The 20,800-nt window shown below is 38.7% G+C and overlaps 1 pseudogene; it reads right to left on the minus strand.

Annotated features, from left to right (window-relative positions):
- Window positions 1-16,550: 16,550 nt before the first annotated feature.
- Window positions 16,551-16,649, minus strand: LOC132297742 (small nucleolar RNA R71; annotated as a pseudogene).
- Window positions 16,650-20,800: the final 4,151 nt, after the last annotated feature.

The raw sequence follows: 20,800 nt of genomic DNA on the forward strand, positions 1-20,800 counted from the left end.
TTTTAATGGCATGAAGTTAGAGAAATTTGATAGTCCATTGCTTAGGTTCCCCCTTTGATGGTCTATTCTTGATTCCTAATTTTATGTGCTTTTATCATTCAATTAAGGGCTTGATAATCTTTGGCTTAGGGAGTATGTTGAAGACTACACCCTAGTTTAGGTAGTTTAAGCATGTATTTCTTTGATGGATTATTCTTGTTTTTGATTCAATGACCCTCTTGAGGATATTATAGCAACCAAGGGTTGTTATGTATCATGACCATCGTTTATGTTGATTTCCCGAATTTAAATTTAGCCTAGCATGTGTATAGGGATGGAGACGGATTCACTTCCTTAGTTTTTCTTACTCGTATCTTATCTCGCTTCAATTATTGTAAGTTTCTATTTCATGCACTTCACATATTCAATTTAGTGACAAACAAACAACTCCTTATTTCCCCTTCATCATTCTAAGAACGATTCTAGACATTTAGGTTGCCTTAGATTAGCGCAGTCCCAGTGGTTCGACTTACCCGACCAATAGCCCTATTTTACAATGATTCGTGTTATTGCGAAGGTTGATGTTTAATTGACCAACCGATCAATTTTTGGCACCGTTGCCGGGGACTGCAAACGGTTTAGCGACCAAGGTTCTAGGGTTAAATTTAGTTTAATTGTGAATACTATGTTTTGTGAATATTTCTTGTGTGGTTTAACCATTTTTGTGTTGTAAGTGAGATTCTAGGAACTCGAAGCTCGCCGTGGGAATGCTAGCAAATTGTAAGTCTAGAGGACCCCAGGTAAGTCTCGTGACTTCTAGTTTCAAATTGTGAATATCGTGCATGTGTTAAGCTTAGAAGTAGATAAATTGCAAGCCCTTGTCGAGGCTTTTTCAATTGTGTATTTTCAATTCCAAGCATCGGTCCTTGTCGTGGCCATTTACATTTTTGTCTTGATAATTGAGGAGAATGGGAACATTGTATGTGGAGGTTATGGTGATGAAGTGCTGTGTTGATTGCTTTATGTGTTGTTGAATTACTCCTAGATGGAGGGTAGTTATCTTCCAACTCAATTCTACACACCACATGAGTTTTGTGCTTTTTGCTCTAGTCATACACATCATACAAGAGAATGTCTTCCAATAAGACAATTCTCGGATTTTTATCTAGAGCAACCAAATGAAAATTTCTTTGAACCGGGTAGTAATCCATACTTCAATGGTTACAACTCGGGTTGGGGAGACCAACAAAACTACTTGTGGCATGACATAGGAAATTCAACCCCACAATCTTATATGCAACCTTTTCAACCCAATGATCATTCTTTCCCGCCCTCTTCTCCTTTTCCACCGTCTCTATTGGATGAGCTAATTGTTGCTAACAAACAAATGATGGAGTCTATGCACACGCAAATGATCGACTCCAACAATTAACTATTGGCTTCCCTTGCTAGCATGCAATCCACAGTAGAGTCTATCAATCAAGTGGTACCATATCACCAGTCCCAAGTTAGTGCAATGATAGATGACCAAATATCTCAAATTCAACAAAGGATTAATGCTAAAAATCATGAAGAGGAGGAAACATTTTCGTTTGAATTTATGGCCAATCCAAAAGAAAATTCTATGAATGATGAGATTACTCCTAGTAACTTTCATCATGAGAATGTTCAAGTGGTTACCGCATGTGAAAATGAAGAAATAGTGGGTGAAGATCAAATTGTCGCCACAAAAAAAATTGAAGAATTTGTGGTTCAAAATGAGGAAATTAAAGATGATGAGATTGCATCCTTTAAAACTCCAGAACAACCCCTAAATAATCCTTTACTTGATGCACCTCTTTCAATGGAGGATCCTCTAAAAACATGCTTAGCTCATTTTAATTATGAGGATTTTGATGTTGCCAATTCTGTTTGCGAGGTCAATTCTTTGCTTGATATTCCTCCTATTCATTCTCTTCCTTTGTCAACAGCAAATGTATCTCTTTCTTGGGAGCTTTCATCTCATCCCATTCCCTCACTTGAGTTATCTCAAGTTGTTGAGCTCGAACCGCCGGATAAGTGTGAGGAGGATGTTGAAATTTTGAAGGATAATTGGTCGAGCATACCCGTGCTCAATATGGCCCTTCACAAGTCTTTGCTTGATATGCCTTCATTTGCTCCACCTTTCCCTCATCCAAATCAGCCCCTAAATAATCCAAAGTTCTTCATTGAGGATGAAGAGTGGATTGAGGTCTTTCCATTACATCTTTCCAACTTTTGTCTTCAAGCTCTTTTCCTTCCGCTTCCAAAAGAACTTTCTTACTTAGGAAAGCTTGAATCTCTAGAGAGACGTGGTATAGGGTAAGGAGGACTAACTTGATCTCGGTGTGTCTAGCTATCGAGATTTTTGAGGATTAGTGCCTGCTCTAACTTCGTCCAGCTATCGACATTAAATCTAGCAAAGCAAAGGAATAAATTCTTTCGATGTTCCAAGCTTTCCTACCTTCTCAAATTGCTCGTGCCTTGAAATTTTCTGGGAAATGGTTTCAAAAAGCCAAAAATTTGATTTTTCTGAAATGGTCTTCAGTTGTGTTCCGCAATTTTAGACCGGCTTCTTAGACCTTCTCAGCCCTAATTTTCATTCCCGAAAATTTCCATCGCTTCCTAGCAATTTCATCGGATCTTGGGAATGCTTCTCATGTGCATATTTTCTCATTTTTAATGCACAAGTTGGAAATTTTCTCAAAATTCTCCAAGCATTAGAGAGAAGCTGCAAAGTTTGAAAAATTTTCATCCAGGCATTAGAAATGTTGAGCAATTTGACAATTTTTCCAAAAATTTTCCACCCATGCATTGGAACGGACTGAATTTGCAGGTTTGAAAAATTATCCATGCATTAGAGAAAAGTTGCCAAGTTTAAAATTTTTCTAAATTCATCCAAGCATTGGTGCACAATTGCAAAGTTTAAAGAATTTTCAAAAATTAATCCATGCATTGGATTGACATTGCAAGTTTTAAAAATTTTTCTACATTCATCCATGCATTCATGTTGGCTGAAAAATTCATTTCCATGTTGCTCACATTGCACATTCCATTGCAATGAATTCATTTTCGAGCCTACTGATCCAATTTCGAGCAATCTACCTTCCCTGTCGAGTGCTCGTTGCTGCCTCCAATCTTGCATGCACCACTGTCCTAATTTCGAGCATTCAAGATCCAAGTTAGAGTGTTCGCAGCTGCACACCAATTTCAGCCCATCATTCGCAGCTACTGCCTCTATTTCGAGCCCTCGAATCCCAATTTTGAGTGCTCGAACCTCCTCCACATCTTGCCAATCTCTCTGCCCCAAGCTCGAGCACTCTAGCTCCCATTTGGAGTGCTCGAGCCTAGCCAACATGCCCACCATGCAACAAACCAAGCAACCTTCCAATCATCAACCAACCTCTTCACCCTATCCTCTCTACCAACCTCTAACCAACCCACAACCCCTTCACCTCACCACCTCTCCCATTCTCGGCAACCCAGCAACCACCACGCATCCATCTTCACCCTCCACCATCAGCCCCATGTAACACACCACCCAACTCCAACCTCACCACTGAACACTTCTCTCTCTCGGCATCCCTCCACCAAACCACCACCCCTCAATCTTAAACCTTCTCTCTCTTTCAACCCATGTTTCCACCATGCAGCTTCCCTCCCTCACTCACTGCATGTCCTTCGAGCACTCGAAACACCCATTTCGAGTGCTCGAATTTCTTACCACCATCAATCCGAGGCCTCCAACTCTATGCCCCAACCCTCTCTCTCTCGGCATCTTCCCTCTCCACCATGCAGCACCATGAAACCAACTTCCTCCCATGCATTCCACAACCACCGTGTAACCACCTCTTCACCTCTCGGCAACACACCCACATCACCAACACCACCCCCACCCTCTCGGCTTCCATCACTGCATGCACACCACCCTCTCAACCAAACCACCTCAAAACCAACAACCCAATCTCACAACCAACTTACCTCTCAGCACCACCTCTCTCAGCCACCCCATGCATGCCCCTCTTACCCCTCTCAAACTAACCATGCCAAACACTTAACCAACCCAACTCATCAACCCTACAACCATGTCAACCACTTAACCAACCCATCTCCTCAACCTCCAACCCACCTCACCATGCCACCTACCAACCCCACACACCCCCACCATCTTGGCTTCACCCATTCCCACCCCTTCACCCAACCACCACCTTCTCTCTTTCTCTCCTCAACCCACACCCTGCATGCCCACAAACCCACCAACACCATCACCTCTCGGCATCTCTCTCTCACCCTCATGCCATGCAAACCATGCATCAAAAAAAAAAAAAAAAGAATACAGACCACCCTCTTCCTCTAACCCCCCTCGGCACCAAACCGCCCTCATGCATGCTTCAAAAAAAAACAAAAAAAAAAAAAAGAAGAAAAAAGAGAAGAAGAAGAAATTGTATAGATCTCTATCTTACATTAACATTTATGTTTGTATTCTTATTTATGTTTTGATTTTTCTTAAAAGACCTGTGCTTTTACCTGTATACATTAGTTGTGTTTGGATAGGTCTTCATATCCAAGTTTGGGGGACGCCGTTGCGCACTCACATGGCTGAACATCTACGTCGTCGTCACTCCACTTGGTATTATTGTTCTTTTACCCTCTTTACGCTTATTTTGATTTACTTGTCTTCACACATTGAGGACAATGTGACATTCAAGTTTGGGGGTGCAATAGGACATTTTTGGTTTCACATTTTGACATTTTTGGTTTTATAATTTTTGCTAAGCAATGATAGTGTAACTTGGAACTTGTCGGAGACGAAGCATATGTTTAATACCTTGTGTATAGAAGCAATTGACATTTTTGAAAATAAAGAAAAATTTGAGTTGAAATGATCATGTAGATTCAAATTAGTCTGTATAAATGTCTCAATTAAATTCTCGCTGGATTTGACACTCTTTTAAGCTTCACAATGCACAGATGCACATTGGAAACTTAACTGTGAGGCATGCAACTTGATTGACCTTGACCTTGCCCTAGTTAATCTGATTTGATGAACCTAATGGATGAATACTTTTGGCATGAATCTAAAAAAAAAAAAAAAAAAAAAAAAAAAAAAAAAAAAAACTGAGAAAGAAAGAAAATAATGATCAGTTGACGTTCGTAGCCTTTCCAACTCGAGTTATTAAGCCCTAGGAGTGTCTCTACACTTAGCACCCTAAAACCGTCTGGTTTGGGAGTTGTTGGCCTAACGCTTGCTACAGGGGTTGGTTAGAAAGCTTAAGGGACTTAAACATTGCACGGTCATTCAAAAAAATAAACTGGTAATAAACATGGTTCGTTGGAGTTCGTAGCCTTTCCAACTTGAGCTATTAAGCCCTATGGAGTGTCTCTACACTTAACACCCTAAAGCCATCTGGTTTGGGAGTTGTTGGCCTAACGCTTGCTACATAGGTTGGTTAGAAAGCTTAAGGGACTTCAGCATTGCACAACCATTCTATGTTTCGCTTATGAGTTACAAAAAATTGTCAACAAGCAACAAAAGTTGTCTTGTAAATAAAATCATGCCTTAGGGACCTCATTTAAAGGGGAATTCAATGATTTGAAAACTTGTGCTTTGGAATTGGAAAAGAAAGTAAAAGCCGCATGTTGAGAATCCAATTCACTTTCACTGAAGCTAGAGTTGATTTCCATTCAAGAGATGATAATTGAGTTATTTATATAGACTTTGATGTTGATGCATGTATGTGGAAATGTATTTAGCCAATTTTTGTATCAATGCTTCATATATGCAAGGTAGTCTTCCCAATGACCCTATCTCTAGCTCTTTTTCTATTTCAAGTTATTTTTGAGCAATGTATATATCTTATTTTACCATGGATGATATTTTTGTAGTAGCAAGCCCATGGTTGTCTTTTCATTAAGTTTTTCATTGTAGTTTTGCTAAGGGACTAGCAAAATGTAAGTTTGGGGGTGTGATAAGGGCCGAATATTGTATATTCAAGCACCCTAAATTGCATTAGTAAAGTCCGTTGTATGTTAATTTATATAGATTATCTTCATTTCTATGTTTTTATGCATTTTCAGGTTCATTGGCCAAAATAGAACAAGAATAAGGCCTTGTGGAATCTTGAGCAACAAAAGGTGCCAATGCTGAATTCTGGCAGCAGTAGAACCTGGACTTTGCTCGCCATTTTGACCTTCCAAACTCGAGAACTGGACTTCCCTCATAACATGAAAGATTTAGAGGTCTGAATTAGCTTTCAAAATCTTCAAACGGTTTGTCATTCAGAGCTTGGAGCAGAGAGTTATGGCCTTGTTACCAGAGGTGCGCAGAACTGCCTGGCAGCAATGAAATTCTGTCTTGATCTTCATTTTCGACCAACCATCCTTGAGAATTGGATCTCCACTAAAACATGAAATATTTAGAGCTCTGAATTAGCTTTCTAAATCTTCAAACGGTTTATCATTCGGAGTTCGGAGCGCAAAGTTATGGCTGTTTAACCAAAGTAGGTCTGGGCGGAGCAAGTGAAGCATAGGCATTTTTACACTAAATTCGAGTGCTCGAGGCCTTGCTTAGAGTGCTCGAATTTTGGGCAGAATGCCCTTCAGAAATGGCTCATTTCAGCCCACTTGCACCTTGGTTTCTTCATTTTGCTTTCCTCTTTAATGAAGTGGTTGGAGATGTTGGTTGGTGGCAAGAGGGATATGAGCCACACAATAAAGAAAGCTTCATTTTTTCTACAAGATTAAAGGGGAGAGAAGAGAGCAAAAGAAAGAGAGTTCCCCAAGCTTGAAGAAGGGAGCACGAAAATGGAGGAGGTCTTCAAGCTTCTTCTTCATTCTAAGGCTCCAATGGGTAACTAACTCTTCTTCTAGGGAGGTGATGAAGTCCCTCCCTTGTAAGCATATTCTAGTGTAGATTTTATTTTGGGATTTCAATGTATAACCTATGGTCTTTTCATGGTCTAGAGCATTTTGCTTCTTGTAATGGATCTTCATGTATTTTAATGATTATTGTTGAATTAATTATCTATCTTAGATGGTTTATTCTTTTAATCATAGTGCTTGCACTCTCATGGTGACAATGGTAGTGAGATCATGGAATAGTTTTAATGGCATGAAGTTAGAGAAATTTGATAGTCCATTGCTTAGGTTCCCCCTTTGATGGTCTATTCTTGATTCCTAACTTTATGTGCTTTTATCATTCAATTAAGGGCTTGATAATCTTTGGCTTAGGGAGCATGTTGAAGACTACACCCTAGTTTAGGTAGTTTAAGCATGTATTTCTTTGATGGATTATTCTTGTTTTTGATTCAATGACCCTCTTGAGGATATTATAGCAACCAAGGGTTGTTATGTATCATGACCATCGTTTATGTTGATTTCCCGAATTTAAATTTAGCCTAGCATGTGTATAGGGATGGAGACGGATTCACTTCCTTAGTTTTTCTTACTCGTATCTTATCTCGCTTCAATTATTGTAAGTTTCTATTTCATGCACTTCACATATTCAATTTAGTGACAAACAAACAACTCCTTATTTCCCCTTCATCATTCTAAGAACGATTCTAGACATTTAGGTTGCCTTAAATTAGCGCAGTCCCAGTGGTTTGACTTACCCGACCAATAGCCCTATTTTACAATGATTCGTGCTATTACGAAGGTTGATGTTTAATTGACCAACCGATCAATTTTTGGCGCCGTTGCCGGGGACTGCAAACGGTTTAGCGACCAAGGTTCTAGGGTTAAATTTAGTTTGATTGTGAATACTGTGTTTTGTGAATATTTCTTGTGTGGTTTAACCATTTTTGTGTTGTAAGTGAGATTCTAGGAACTCGAAGCTCGCCGTGGGAATGCTAGCAAATTGTAAGTCTAGAGGACCCCAGGTAAGTCTCGTGACTTCTAGCTTCAAATTGTGAATATCGTGCATGTGTTAAGCTTAGAAGTAGATAAATTGCAAGCCCTTGTCGAGGCTTTTTCAATTGTGTATTTTTAATTCCAAGCATCGGTCCTTGTCGTGGCCATTTACATTTTTGTCTTGATAATTGAGGAGAATGGGAACATTGTATGTGGAGGTTATGGTGATGAAGTGTTGTGTTGATTGCTTTATGTGTTGTTGAATTACTCCTAGATGGAGGGTAGTTATCTTCCAACTCAATTCTACACACCACATGAGTTTTGTGCTTTTTGCTCTAGTCATACACATCATACAAGAGAATGTCTTCCAACAAGACAATTCTCGGATTTTTATCTAGAGCAACCAAATGAAAATTTCTTTGAACCGGGTAGTAATCCGTACTTCAATGGTTACAACTCGGGTTGGGGAGACCAACAAAACTTCTTGTGGCATGACATAGGAAATTCAACCCCACAATCTTATATGCAACCTTTTCAACCCAATGATCATTCTTTCCCGCCCTCTTCTCCTTTTCCACCGTCTCTATTGGATGAGCTAATTGTTGCTAACAAACAAATGATGGAGTCTATGCACACGCAAATGATCGACTCCAACAATCAACTATTGGCTTCCCTTGCTAGCATGCAATCCACAGTAGAGTCTATCAATCAAGTGGTACCATATCACCAGTCCCAAGTTAGTGCAATGATAGATGACCAAATATCTCAAATTCAACAAAGGATTAATGCTAAAAATCATGAAGAGGAGGAAACATTTTCATTTGAATTTATGGCCAATCCAAAAGAAAATTCTATGAATGATGAGATTACTCCTAGTAACTTTCATCATGAGAATGTTCAAGTGGTTACCGCATGTGAAAATGAAGAAATAGTGGGTGAAGATCAAATTGTCGCCACACAAAAAATTGAAGAATTTGTGGTTCAAAATGAGGAAATTAAAGATGATGAGATTGCATCCTTTAAAACTCCAGAACAACCCCTAAATAATCCTTTGCTTGATGCACCTCTTTCAATGGAGGATCCTCTAAAAACATGCTTAGCTCATTTTAATTATGAGGATTTTGATGTTGCCAATTCTGTTTGCGAGGTCAATTCTTTGCTTGATATTCCTCCTATTCATTCTCTTCCTTTGTCAACATCAAATGTATCTCTTTCTTGGGAGCTTTCATCTCATCCGATTCCCTCACTTGAGTTATCTCAAGTTGTTGTGCCCGAACCGCCGGATAAGTGTGAGGAGGATGTTGAAATTTTGAAGGATAATTGGTCGAGCATACCCGTGCTCAATATGGCCCTTCACAAGTCTTTGCTTGATATGCCTTCATTTGCTCCACCTTTCCCTCATCCAAATCAGCCCCTAAATAATCCAAAGTTCTTCATTGAGGATGAAGAGTGGATTGAGGTCTTTCCATTACCTCTTTCCAACTTTTGTCTTCAAGCTCTTTTCCTTCCGCTTCCAAAAGAACTTTCTTACTTAGGGAAGCTTGAATCTCTAGAGAGACATGGTATAGGGTAAGGAGGACTAACTTGATCTCGGTATGTCTAGCTATCGAGATTTTTGAGGATTAGTGCCTGCTCTAACTTCGTCCAGCTATCGACATTAAATTTAGCAAAGCAAAGGAATAAATTCTTTCGATGTTCCAAGCTTTCCTACCTTCTCAAATTGCTCGTGCCTTGAAATTTTCTGGGAAATGGTTTCAAAAAGCCAAAAATTTGATTTTTCTGAAATGGTCTTCAGTTGTGTTCCGCAATTTTAGACCGGCTTCTTAGACCTTCTCAGCCCTAATTTTCATTCCCGAAAATTTCCGTCGCTTCCTAGCAATTTCATCGGATCTTGGGAATGCTTCTCATGTGCATATTTTCTCATTTTTAATGCACAAGTTGGAAATTTTCTCAAAATTCTCCATGCATTAGAGAGAAGCTGCAAAGTTTGAAAATTTTTCATCCAGGCATTAGAAATGTTGAGCAATTTGACAATTTTTCCAAAAATTTTCCACCCATGCATTGGAACGGACTGAATTTGCAGGTTTGAAAAATTATCCATGCATTAGAGAAAAGTTGCCAAGTTTAAAAATTTTCTAAATTCATCCAAGCATTGGTGCACAATTGCAAAGTTTGAAGAATTTTCAAAAATTAATCCATGCATTGGATTGACATTGCAAGTTTTAAAAATTTTTCTACATTCATCCATGCATTCATGTTGGCTGAAAAATTCATTTCCATGTTGCTCACATTGCACATTCCATTGTAATGAATTCATTTTCGAGCCTACTGATCCAATTTCGAGCAATCTACCTTCCCTGTCGAGTGCTCGTTGCTGCCTCCAATCTTGCATGCACCACTGTCCTAATTTCGAGCATTCAAGATCCAAGTTAGAGTGCTCGCAGCTGCACACCAATTTCAGCCCATCATTCGCAGCTACTGCCTCTATTTCGAGCCCTCGAATCCCAATTTTGAGTGCTCGAACCTCCTCCACATCTTGCCAATCTCTCTGCCCCAAGCTCGAGCACTCTAGGTCCCATTTGGAGTGCTCGAGCCTAGCCAACATGCCCACCATGCAACAAACCAAGCAACCTTCCAATCATCAACCAACCTCTTCACCCCATCCTCTCTACCAACCTCTAACCAACCCACAACCCATTCACCTCACCACCTCTCCCATTCTCGGCAACCCAGCAACCACCACGCATCCATCTTCACCCTCCACCATCAGGCCCATATAACACACCACCCAACTCCAACCTCACCACTGAACACTTCTCTCTCTCGGCATCCCTCCACCAAACCACCACCCCTCAACCTTAAACCTTCTCTCTCTCTCAACCCAAGTTTCCACCATGCAGCTTCCCTCCCTCACTCACTGCATGTCCTTCGAGCACTCGAAGCACCCATTTCGAGTGCTCGAATTTCTTACCACCATCAATCCGAGGCCTCCAACTCTATGCCCCAACCCTCTCTCTCTCGGCATCTTCCCTCTCCACCATGCAGCACCATGAAACCAACTTCCTCCCATGCATTCCACAACCACCGTGTAACCACCTCTTCACCTCTCGACAACACACCCACATCACCAACACCACCCCCACCCTCTCGGCTTCCATCAATGCATGCACACCACCCTCTCAACCAAACCACCTCAAAACCAACAACCCAATCTCACAACCAACTTACCTCTCAACACCACCTCTCTCAGCCACCCCATGCATGCCCCTCTTACCCTTCTCAAACCAACCATGCCAAACACTTAGCCAACCCAACTCATCAACCCTACAACCATGTCAACCACTTAACCAACCCATCTCCTCAACCTCCAACCCACCTCACCATGCCACCTACCAACCCCACACACCCCCACCATCTTGGCTTCACCCATTCCCACCCCTTCACCCAACCACCACCTTCTCTCTTTCTCTCCTCAACCCACACCCTGCATGCCCACAAACCCACCAACACCATCACCTCTCGGCATCTCTCTCTCACCCTCATGCCATGCAAACCATGCATCAAAAAAAAAAAAAAAAAAAGAATACAGACCACCCTCTTCCTCTAACCCCCCTCGACACCAAACCGCCCTCATGCATGCTTCAAAAAAAAAACAAAAAAAAAAAAAAAGAAGAAAAAAGAGAAGAAGAAGAAATTGTATAGATCTCTATCTTACATTAACATTTATGTTTGTATTCTTATTTATGTTTTGATTTTTCTTAAAAGACCTGTGCTTTTACCTGTATACATTAGTTGTGTTTGGATAGGTCTTCATATCCAAGTTTGGGGGACGCCGTTGCGCACTCACATGGCTGAACATCTACGTCGTCGTCACTCCACTTGGTATTATTGTTCTTTCACCCTCTTTACGCTTATTTTGATTTACTTGTCTTCACACATTGAGGACAATGTGACATTCAAGTTTGGGGGTGCAATAGGACATTTTTGGTTTCACATTTTGACATTTTTGGTTTTATAATTTTTGCTAAGCAATGATAGTGTAACTTGGAACTTGTCGGAGACGAAGCATATGTTTAATACCTTATGTATAGAAGCAATTGACATTTTTGAAAATAAAGAAAAATTTGAGTTGAAATGATCATGTAGATTCAAATTAGTCTGTATAAATGTCTCAATTAAATTCTCGCTGGATTTGACACTCTTTTAAGCTTCACAATGCACAGATGCACATTGGAAACTTAACTGTGAGGCATGCAACTTGATTGACCTTGACCTTGCCCTAGTTAATCTGATTTGATGAACCTAATGGATGAATACTTTTGGCATGAATCTAAAAAAAAAAAAAAAAAAAAAAAAAAAAAAAAAAAAAAAAACTGAGAAAGAAAGAAAATAATGATCAGTTGACGTTCGTAGCCTTTCCAACTCGAGTTATTAAGCCCTAGGAGTGTCTCTACACTTAGCACCCTAAAACCGTCTGGTTTGGGAGTTGTTGGCCTAACGCTTGCTACAGGGGTTGGTTAGAAAGCTTAAGGGACTTAAACATTGCACGGTCATTCAAAAAAATAAACTGGTAATAAACATGGTTCGTTGGAGTTCGTAGCCTTTCCAACTTGAGCTATTAAGCCCTATGGAGTGTCTCTACACTTAACACCCTAAAGCCATCTGGTTTGGGAGTTGTTGGCCTAACGCTTGCTACATAGGTTGGTTAGAAAGCTTAAGGGACTTCAGCATTGCACAACCATTCTATGTTTCGCTTATGAGTTACAAAAAATTGTCAACAAGCAACAAAAGTTGTCTTGTAAATAAAATCATGCCTTAGGGACCTCATTTAAAGGGGAATTCAATGATTTGAAAACTTATGCTTTGGAATTGGAAAAGAAAGTAAAAGCCGCATGTTGAGAATCCAATTCACTTTCACTGAAGCTAGAGTTGATTTCCATTCAAGAGATGATAATTGAGTTATTTATATAGACTTTGATGTTGATGCATGTATGTGGAAATGTATTTAGCCAATTTTTGTATCAATGCTTCATATATGCAAGGTAGTCTTCCCAATGACCCTATCTCTAGCTCTTTTTCTATTTCAAGTTATTTTTGAGCAATGTATATATCTTATTTTACCATGGATGATATTTTTGTAGTAGCAAGCCCATGGTTGTCTTTTCATTAAGTTTTTCATTGTAGTTTTGCTAAGGGACTAGCAAAATGTAAGTTTGGGGGTGTGATAAGGGCCGAATATTGTATATTCAAGCACCCTAAATTGCATTAGTAAAGTCCGTTGTATGTTAATTTATATAGATTATCTTCATTTCTATGTTTTTATGCATTTTCAGGTTTATTGGCCAAAATAGAACAAGAATAAGGCCTTGTGGAATCTTGAGCAACAAAAGGTGCCAATGCTGAATTCTGGCAGCAGTAGAACCTGGACTTTGCTCGCCATTTTGACCTTCCAAACTCGAGAACTGGACTTCCCTCATAACATGAAAGATTTAGAGGTCTGAATTAGCTTTCAAAATCTTCAAACGGTTTGTCATTCGGAGCTTGGAGCAGAGAGTTATGGCCTTGTTACCAGAGGTGCGCAGAACTCCCTGGCAGCAATGAAATTCTGTCTTGATCTTCATTTTCGACCAATCATCCTTGAGAATTGGATCTCCACTAAAACATGAAATATTTAGAGCTCGGAATTATCTTTCTAAATCTTCAAACGGTTCATCATTCGGAGTTTGGAGCGCAAAGTTATGGCTGTTTAACTAAAGTAGGTCTGGGCGGAGCAAGTGAAGCATGGGCATTTTTACACTAAATTCGAGTGCTCGAGGCCTTGCTTAGAGTGCTCGAATTTTGGGCAGAATGCCCTTCGGAAATGGCTCATTTCAGCCCACTTGCACCTTGGTTTCTTCATTTTGCTTTCCTCTTTAATGAAGTGGTTGGAGATGTTGGTTGGTGGCCTTTTGGTGGTAGATAAGAGGGATATGAGCCACACAATAAAGAAAGCTTCATTTTTTCTACAAGATTAGAGGGGAGAGAAGAGAGCAAAAGAAAGAGAGTTCTCCAAGCTTGAAGAAGGGAGCACGAAAATGGAGGAGGTCTTCAAGCTTCTTCTTCATTCTAAGGCTCCAATGGGTAACTAACTCTTCTTCTAGGGAGGTGATGAAGTCCCTCCCTTGTAAGCATGTTCTAGTGTAGATTTTATTTTGGGATTTCAATGTATAACCTATGGTCTTTTCATGGTCTAGAGCATTTTGCTTCTTGTAATGGATCTTCATGTATTTTAATGATTATTGTTGAATTAATTATCTATCTTAGATGGTTTATTCTTTTAATCATAGTGCTTGCACTCTCATGGTGACAATGGTAGTGAGATCATGGAATAGTTTTAATGGCATGAAGTTAGAGAAATTTGATAGTCCATTGCTTAGGTTCCCCCTTTGATGGTCTATTCTTGATTCCTAACTTTATGTGCTTTTATCATTCAATTAAGGGCTTGATAATCTTTGGCTTAGGGAGCATGTTGAAGACTACACCCTAGTTTAGGTAGTTTAAGCATGTATTTCTTTGATGGATTATTCTTGTTTTTGATTCAATGACCCTCTTAAGGATATTATAGCAACCAAGGGTTGTTATGTATCATGACCATCGTTTATGTTGATTTCCCGAATTTAAATTTAGCCTAGCATGTGTATAGGGATGGAGATGAATTCACTTCCTTAGTTTTTCTTACTCGTATCTTATCTCGCTTCAATTATTGTAAGTTTCTATTTCATGCACTTCACATATTCAATTTAGTGACAAACAAACAACTCCTTATTTCCCCTTCATCATTCTAAGAACGATTCTAGACATTTAGGTTGCCTTAGATTAGCGCAGTCCCAGTGGTTCGACTTACCCGACCAATAGCCCTATTTTACAATGATTCGTGCTATTGCGAAGGTTGATGTTTAATTGACCAACCGATCATAGTATATTTCTCTAATTATGTGATGTGTTTGGATTGTGAGCCTAAAGGAAGGATTAATGGTTTAGTTTGATATATTGTGCTATTCATTGTGTTGTTTTGACAATATATACTTAATTGGTTGTCCATACTTGTTGAAACAACCACACACACTCACTGTTGTTACGACATATGTTCTTCCCCTCATTAATTATGAATTGAGTGTATAGAAAGATGATGCTTAGTGGTGATCTCTAAGTCCCTAGACCTCTCCCTCTTATTTTCTCTATCCTTTAATTACTTGTTTTATATTGAGCTTATTTAATCTTAATTGTAGTTTAATCAACCAAACAATCTACCTTTGATTACTCGACCTACTAACCCTAAGCATTGTTTCCATTACTAGTGCAGCTCTAATCCCTTGGGATGATCCCTACTCACCCTTGCTATATTTTTAGTTAGCGGTAGTAGTGGCATTTATAAATGTAAAACTTGGCCATACTATTTTGCACAAATTTGGCTGCGTAGCGACGGCCACACCAAGTTTTTGGCGCCGTTGCTTGGGATTTGAATTGGCAACACCGTGTTTTGAAAATAATTAGGAATTAGTACTCTTTTGATCATGTCTTTACTTTATTTTTGTTTTTAGTTACTTATCTTGTTTGTTCTTATTTGGCTAGGTGAATTGAGCAAAGGAAGTTGAACAAAGGAGAATTAATAGCAAGGAAGCCAAGAGGAGCTAAGCTAAGCGTAAAAAGGTCTAAAACAAAATCTTAAAAAAATTGCAAAGCATAGCAAAGCTTGGAAATTGAAAATGAATTGAAGTTGCTTAAGGACCTTTTGTGAGTTCTTTCTAACTTAATCTCTAGTTAAATCGTCGGCCCACGTGGAGGCATGTTTTTAAATTCTTAGATAAATCGTGAGCCCGTATGGAGGCAATTTACTTTTCTTTGCATGTTGTTCAAGCATGGGAGTATGGGATCATTGTATGTGGAGATTTGTTGTGGGGGCGAAGTGATTGTTATTTGCTTAATTATTTGCTTTGCTAGTGTATGCATGGTCGTAGGTCATTGAATCCTACTTTTATCCCTCCTAATTTGCATCTTGAATCAGTTGTTCGTAACCCTAGGGGAAGAGGTAGTTCTCATTACTCTATTTCACCAATGGAGGATTTGAATGATGACCGTGTGGAGGACATTGGTCATGTAGATCAACAAGGGATCCTCTACCCTAATGTGGATCATGAAAATGTTCAAGTACCATTAGGCATGCTTAAACCATTTATTCCACTATAACAACAAGACCAAGTTCCTTTGGGAATGTCTTGGCCAATATTTGCTCCACAACCTCCCATGGTTCAAGCTAATCAAGGTGTTCATTTAGCACCACCAATTGTGAATCCTCCCATTGCATTAAGAGACCATTATGTACCTAATGAATATAATGCACCTACTTGCATTCAATTGCCCCCATTTAGAGCACGTCACTATAAAATTAAACCATAAACTATTCAAATGCTTCCAAACTATCATGGACTTCCTAGTGAAGAGCCTTACAAGCATTTGGATGAGTTTCTTGAAGTGTGTTCCACAGTGAAATACATGGACATGCCGAAAGAGGTTTTAAGACTTAAACTTTTTCTTTTCACCCTTAAAGATAAGGCAAAATATTGGTTCAACAATCTTAGGCCTTTTTCGATAACCTCTTGGGTGGAAATACAACAAGAGTTCTTGAAAAAGTACTATCCGGTTTCTAAGACCAATGCCATTAGAACTTCAATTAGAGAATTTTCTCAAGGGGATGGGGAAATGTTAAATGAGGCATGGGAAAGGTTTAATGATTTTCTTAGAAAGTGCCCTCATCATGACATACCTAAGTGGCAATTAGTTCAGTATTTCTTTGAAAGTTTACCGGATAATCACAAGGGTATAGTTGATGCATCCAAGTGGTTCTTATCTTGACAAGTATGAAAATGATGTATGGCAATTGTATGAAAGCATGAGTGAGAATTCCATGCATAGGTCTTTATCTTCTAAAAATGGTAGAAATCTAGGTGGAAGGAAGAATGTTGGCTTATATCAAGTTGATAACTCCAATGATATAGCCGCCGAGATGAAATCCTTATCTCAAAGATTTGATCAATTTTTTATCAACCCAAATTCGGTGAATCAAGTATCTTCCTCCCATACTCATAATCATCATCATGCACCTAATGAATCTTGCATGACTTATTCAAGTGTCTTGCATTCTACTTCCAATTGTTTATATGGACATGTGTAAAGTGAGCCCCATGAGCAAGTCAATGCTACATTTTTTAATCAAGGGAATAATCCCTTTGGCACTCATTACAATTCAAGTTAGAGGAACCATCCAAACTTTTCTTAGAAAAGCCAAGGGGAAGGCCCAAACCCTCCCCAAGGTGGTTTTCAAGGGAAATATGTTCCGCCACTAATGCAAAGCCAAGGTTCCCAAGGTTTTAAATCATAATCATTTCAATCACATGGCAATCAATTTTCTAATTCTCATTTTCCTAACCAATTATCATATTCTCAAGGAAATTCTAGGAGTCCCACTTTTGAGGAAAAAATGTTTGCCGCTTTAGGTACTCTAGAGGCGAACACTTAATTACTTCATTCTCATTCTCAATCCATTGCTAAGCTAGAAACCCAAGTAGGGCAAATAACTAGTACCTTAAATGCTAGAGAGAGAGGGAAGATATCTTTGAGTGCTCTACCAAAGCAACAATGTGTTGTGGAGACTCATTCCTCATTGGAAGGGCACACAATTGAACATGTCTATGCGGTGACGACTTTGAGAAGTGGAAAGATTATTGACAACCAAGTAAGTATTCCTAATGAAGAGAGTGAACTAGTGCAACCAAAAGTTGACATCCATCACGTTTCACATCTTATTCCTTCTTCATTGTACGTGCATGATCATCCTATTGAGAAAATTTTGAAAAATGATTTGAAAGATAAATTGCAAAATGACTTGAAAAATGATTTTAAAAATTCTTGTGGTGAAGATTCTTTAAAGAAAATTTCTGAAAAAGCTTTTGAGCCAAGAGCTCCATTTTCGGATGCCTTAAAAGGGTCTATCTATCTTAACAAGCAAAAGACAAAGACCAATAAAATTATTGAGGTGTTTAGGCAAGTGAAGATTAATCTTCCACTTTTGGATGCAATCAAACAAATTCCGACTTATGCCAAGTTCTTGAAAGATCTTTGCACCCAAAAGAGGAAGAACAAAAGCCAAGTACCTAGGAAAGTGGTTTTGACCGAGCAAGTGAGCTCAATCTTGAAACATAACACCCTCCCAAAATTTAAGGACCCCGGTTCACCTACTACTTCTTGCATCATTGGTGACCATGTCATTAATTGAGCTCTTCTGGACTTAGGAGCAAGTGTCAATCTTCTTCCATATTCGGTATATGTCAAATTGGGCTTAGGAGACTTGAAACCGACGTCGGTGGTTTTGTAACTTGCCGACTGATCCATCAAAAAGCCTAGGGGTATCATTGAGGATGTTTTGATTAAATTTGATAAATTCTTCTTCCCGGTCGATTTCATTGTCATTGACACGGAACCGGTTCCAAATTTCAAGAGCCAAATTCCCGTTATCTTTGGCTTTCCTTTCTTGGTAACCGCAAATGCCATCATCAATTGTAGGACAGGGGTAATGAAAATCTCATTTGGGCATATGAAAGTGAAGTTGAATATCTTCAATCTGACCCCAAATTCATTTGATAAGCATGAAGAAGTAAGTGTTGTAGAAAAATGTCTAGACAATGAATGTGAAATAATGGAGTCTTTACTTGAAACCAAAACTTTGAAAAATTCGTCTTCGACTCTGAATCCAAGGAATGATGTTTCAAAATCTTGCTTTGAGAGTGCATGAAAGCCCAAAGATTACCTTGACAAAGGACCAATAATCTCCTTTGAACCTAATCCAATAAGTTCTTTAGAGAACCATTTGTTGGGTGGAATTCAAAGTACCTATCACCCCATTAAGGAGGGGATGCATTACAAGATGTTTGATCTGGGCTAAAAGAGCCCAACGTCTTGCTAGAGACGTTAAAGACTAGTGCATTTCATAGGATTTTTCAACCCTATTCCTCCCTCATTTCTGTTTAAACTTTCATTTCTTGCGACGTCTAGATATTTGTTTAGGGTTCATACATAGGTTTAAGAACTTTGATTGAGGTTGCATACACTTTCATGATGAAAATGAGTATTTTCTACATGTTCGATCGATCTCAAAAGAGGTTCGATCGATCGAACCTTATCTCTGTATCCAATCTTCCATCTGTTCAATCATGCGAAGGAAACCTGCATATTTCAACTCTCTGTCCCATTGTGCGAACTCATTCTTAGTTTAATCTTAAAGTCCAAGATCGATCCAAATTTCTCTTGGATCGATCTTCACTTCCAACACTTAGAAAATTTTTGAATCTTCTAAAAAAGGCATCGCTGTTCCATCGTTCGAACATGTATGCAGGTTTTTGCATGTTCGATTGATCTAACCCTCTTTGAGATCGATCTTGGATTGATTGATCTATCCCCTTTGTTAACTTTGACTGCATTGTTATTTTTATTTTTAGTGTTTTCTATTTTGTTTTATTTGCCAAAAACCTCAAAAAGATTTTTTATTTTAATTTTTACTTTTATTTTAAAATTTTCAAAATCATAATAAATATATATATATATATATATATATATATATATATATTCACTTTATTATTTACAAATATTTTCAAAAATCCCAAAAAGATTTTATTTTATTTTTATTTTTATTTTATTTTCCAAAAATCTAAAAATATTTTGAACCTTAATTTCTAATTTATAAATATTCTAACTATAAAAATATATAATAAAAATAAATAAAATAAAATAAAATAAATAATAAAATATATCCAAAAATACTGTGTCGTTTTGAGCTTATATCGATCTGTGTTCTTAAAATAGATCTATGTTTGATTGATCGAAGATCTTTCCTAATTGATCGAACTTGTCGGGAGCAGTTTTTAAAATATAAGGTAAGGGTCATTTAGATCGATCTCAAAGATTGATCCAAGACCCTAGCTTCTTTCTCGTCACTGCCCATCTCCGTCCCCACCTCCGACGAGCCTCCGGTCAGCTTCCAAGGCTTTAAATCTTCATCTCTCGTCTCAGATCTCATATTTTTCCTTCGAATCACTTCTCTCCTCGGATTAGGTAAGTTTAAAGTTTGATTTTTCATTTTTGAGTTTCAATCCTTGTATACTTGAACTTTCTGTCTTAGATCTGAGATGCCATGTTTGATTTCTTTCCATATTTGAAGCTTTAAGCATGAGTATATATATGTATATATATGCATATAGGTTTCTGTATATATTTTGATTTTGCTTCAATTTTGGGGGTCACGGGCTAAATCAAGTGACCAATATTGTTGTGTTATTATGTGAGAGGGCCCCACAAGCTTGCTTGGGTGCCCCCGTGCCATATACGTCACAGATCTATGACTTTTGAAATTTCCCGAAGTAATTCAATCGATCGAAGTTTTCTTCAATCGATCATGCAAAGATCGATCAAACTTGTCTCAGATCGATCTCACATTTTTGTGATCGATCGAACTTCACAGACTTGCATCCCACACTTCACACACCCTTTTTTGTGATTCCATGGTATCTCATACATTCCCAATGCCTGTGTTTTCCACATTGGATGCATTCTACCTTATATTGCTTAGCATGTTTCACTTAATGTCACTTATTCCTTATGACTTGTATAGATTAATGTCCTTTATACTGTGTTGTCTATCTTATTTGATAAACATATTTCTATATACTATGCCTCAAATCTTTATTAGTTGTCACTGATTTTCCAAGTGTTTCATTCTTTTGCAGGCCATGGCCCGAGTTAAGATTGTTGCCAAACGACAGTATGAACGACGAGTTAGGCCCAGGTTAGAGGGGCCAGGCGATCCCTCTCATGTTCAAGAGTAGCCTACATCACCAGCTTTTGCTCAGTCCTCATCAGACAG

Source organism: Cornus florida, unplaced genomic scaffold (genome assembly GCF_030987335.1).
Source record: "Cornus florida cultivar Cherokee Brave unplaced genomic scaffold, ASM3098733v1 CherokeeBrave_3.0.0_Hap2_Chr02, whole genome shotgun sequence".
Taxonomy (NCBI): Eukaryota; Viridiplantae; Streptophyta; class Magnoliopsida; order Cornales; family Cornaceae; genus Cornus; species Cornus florida.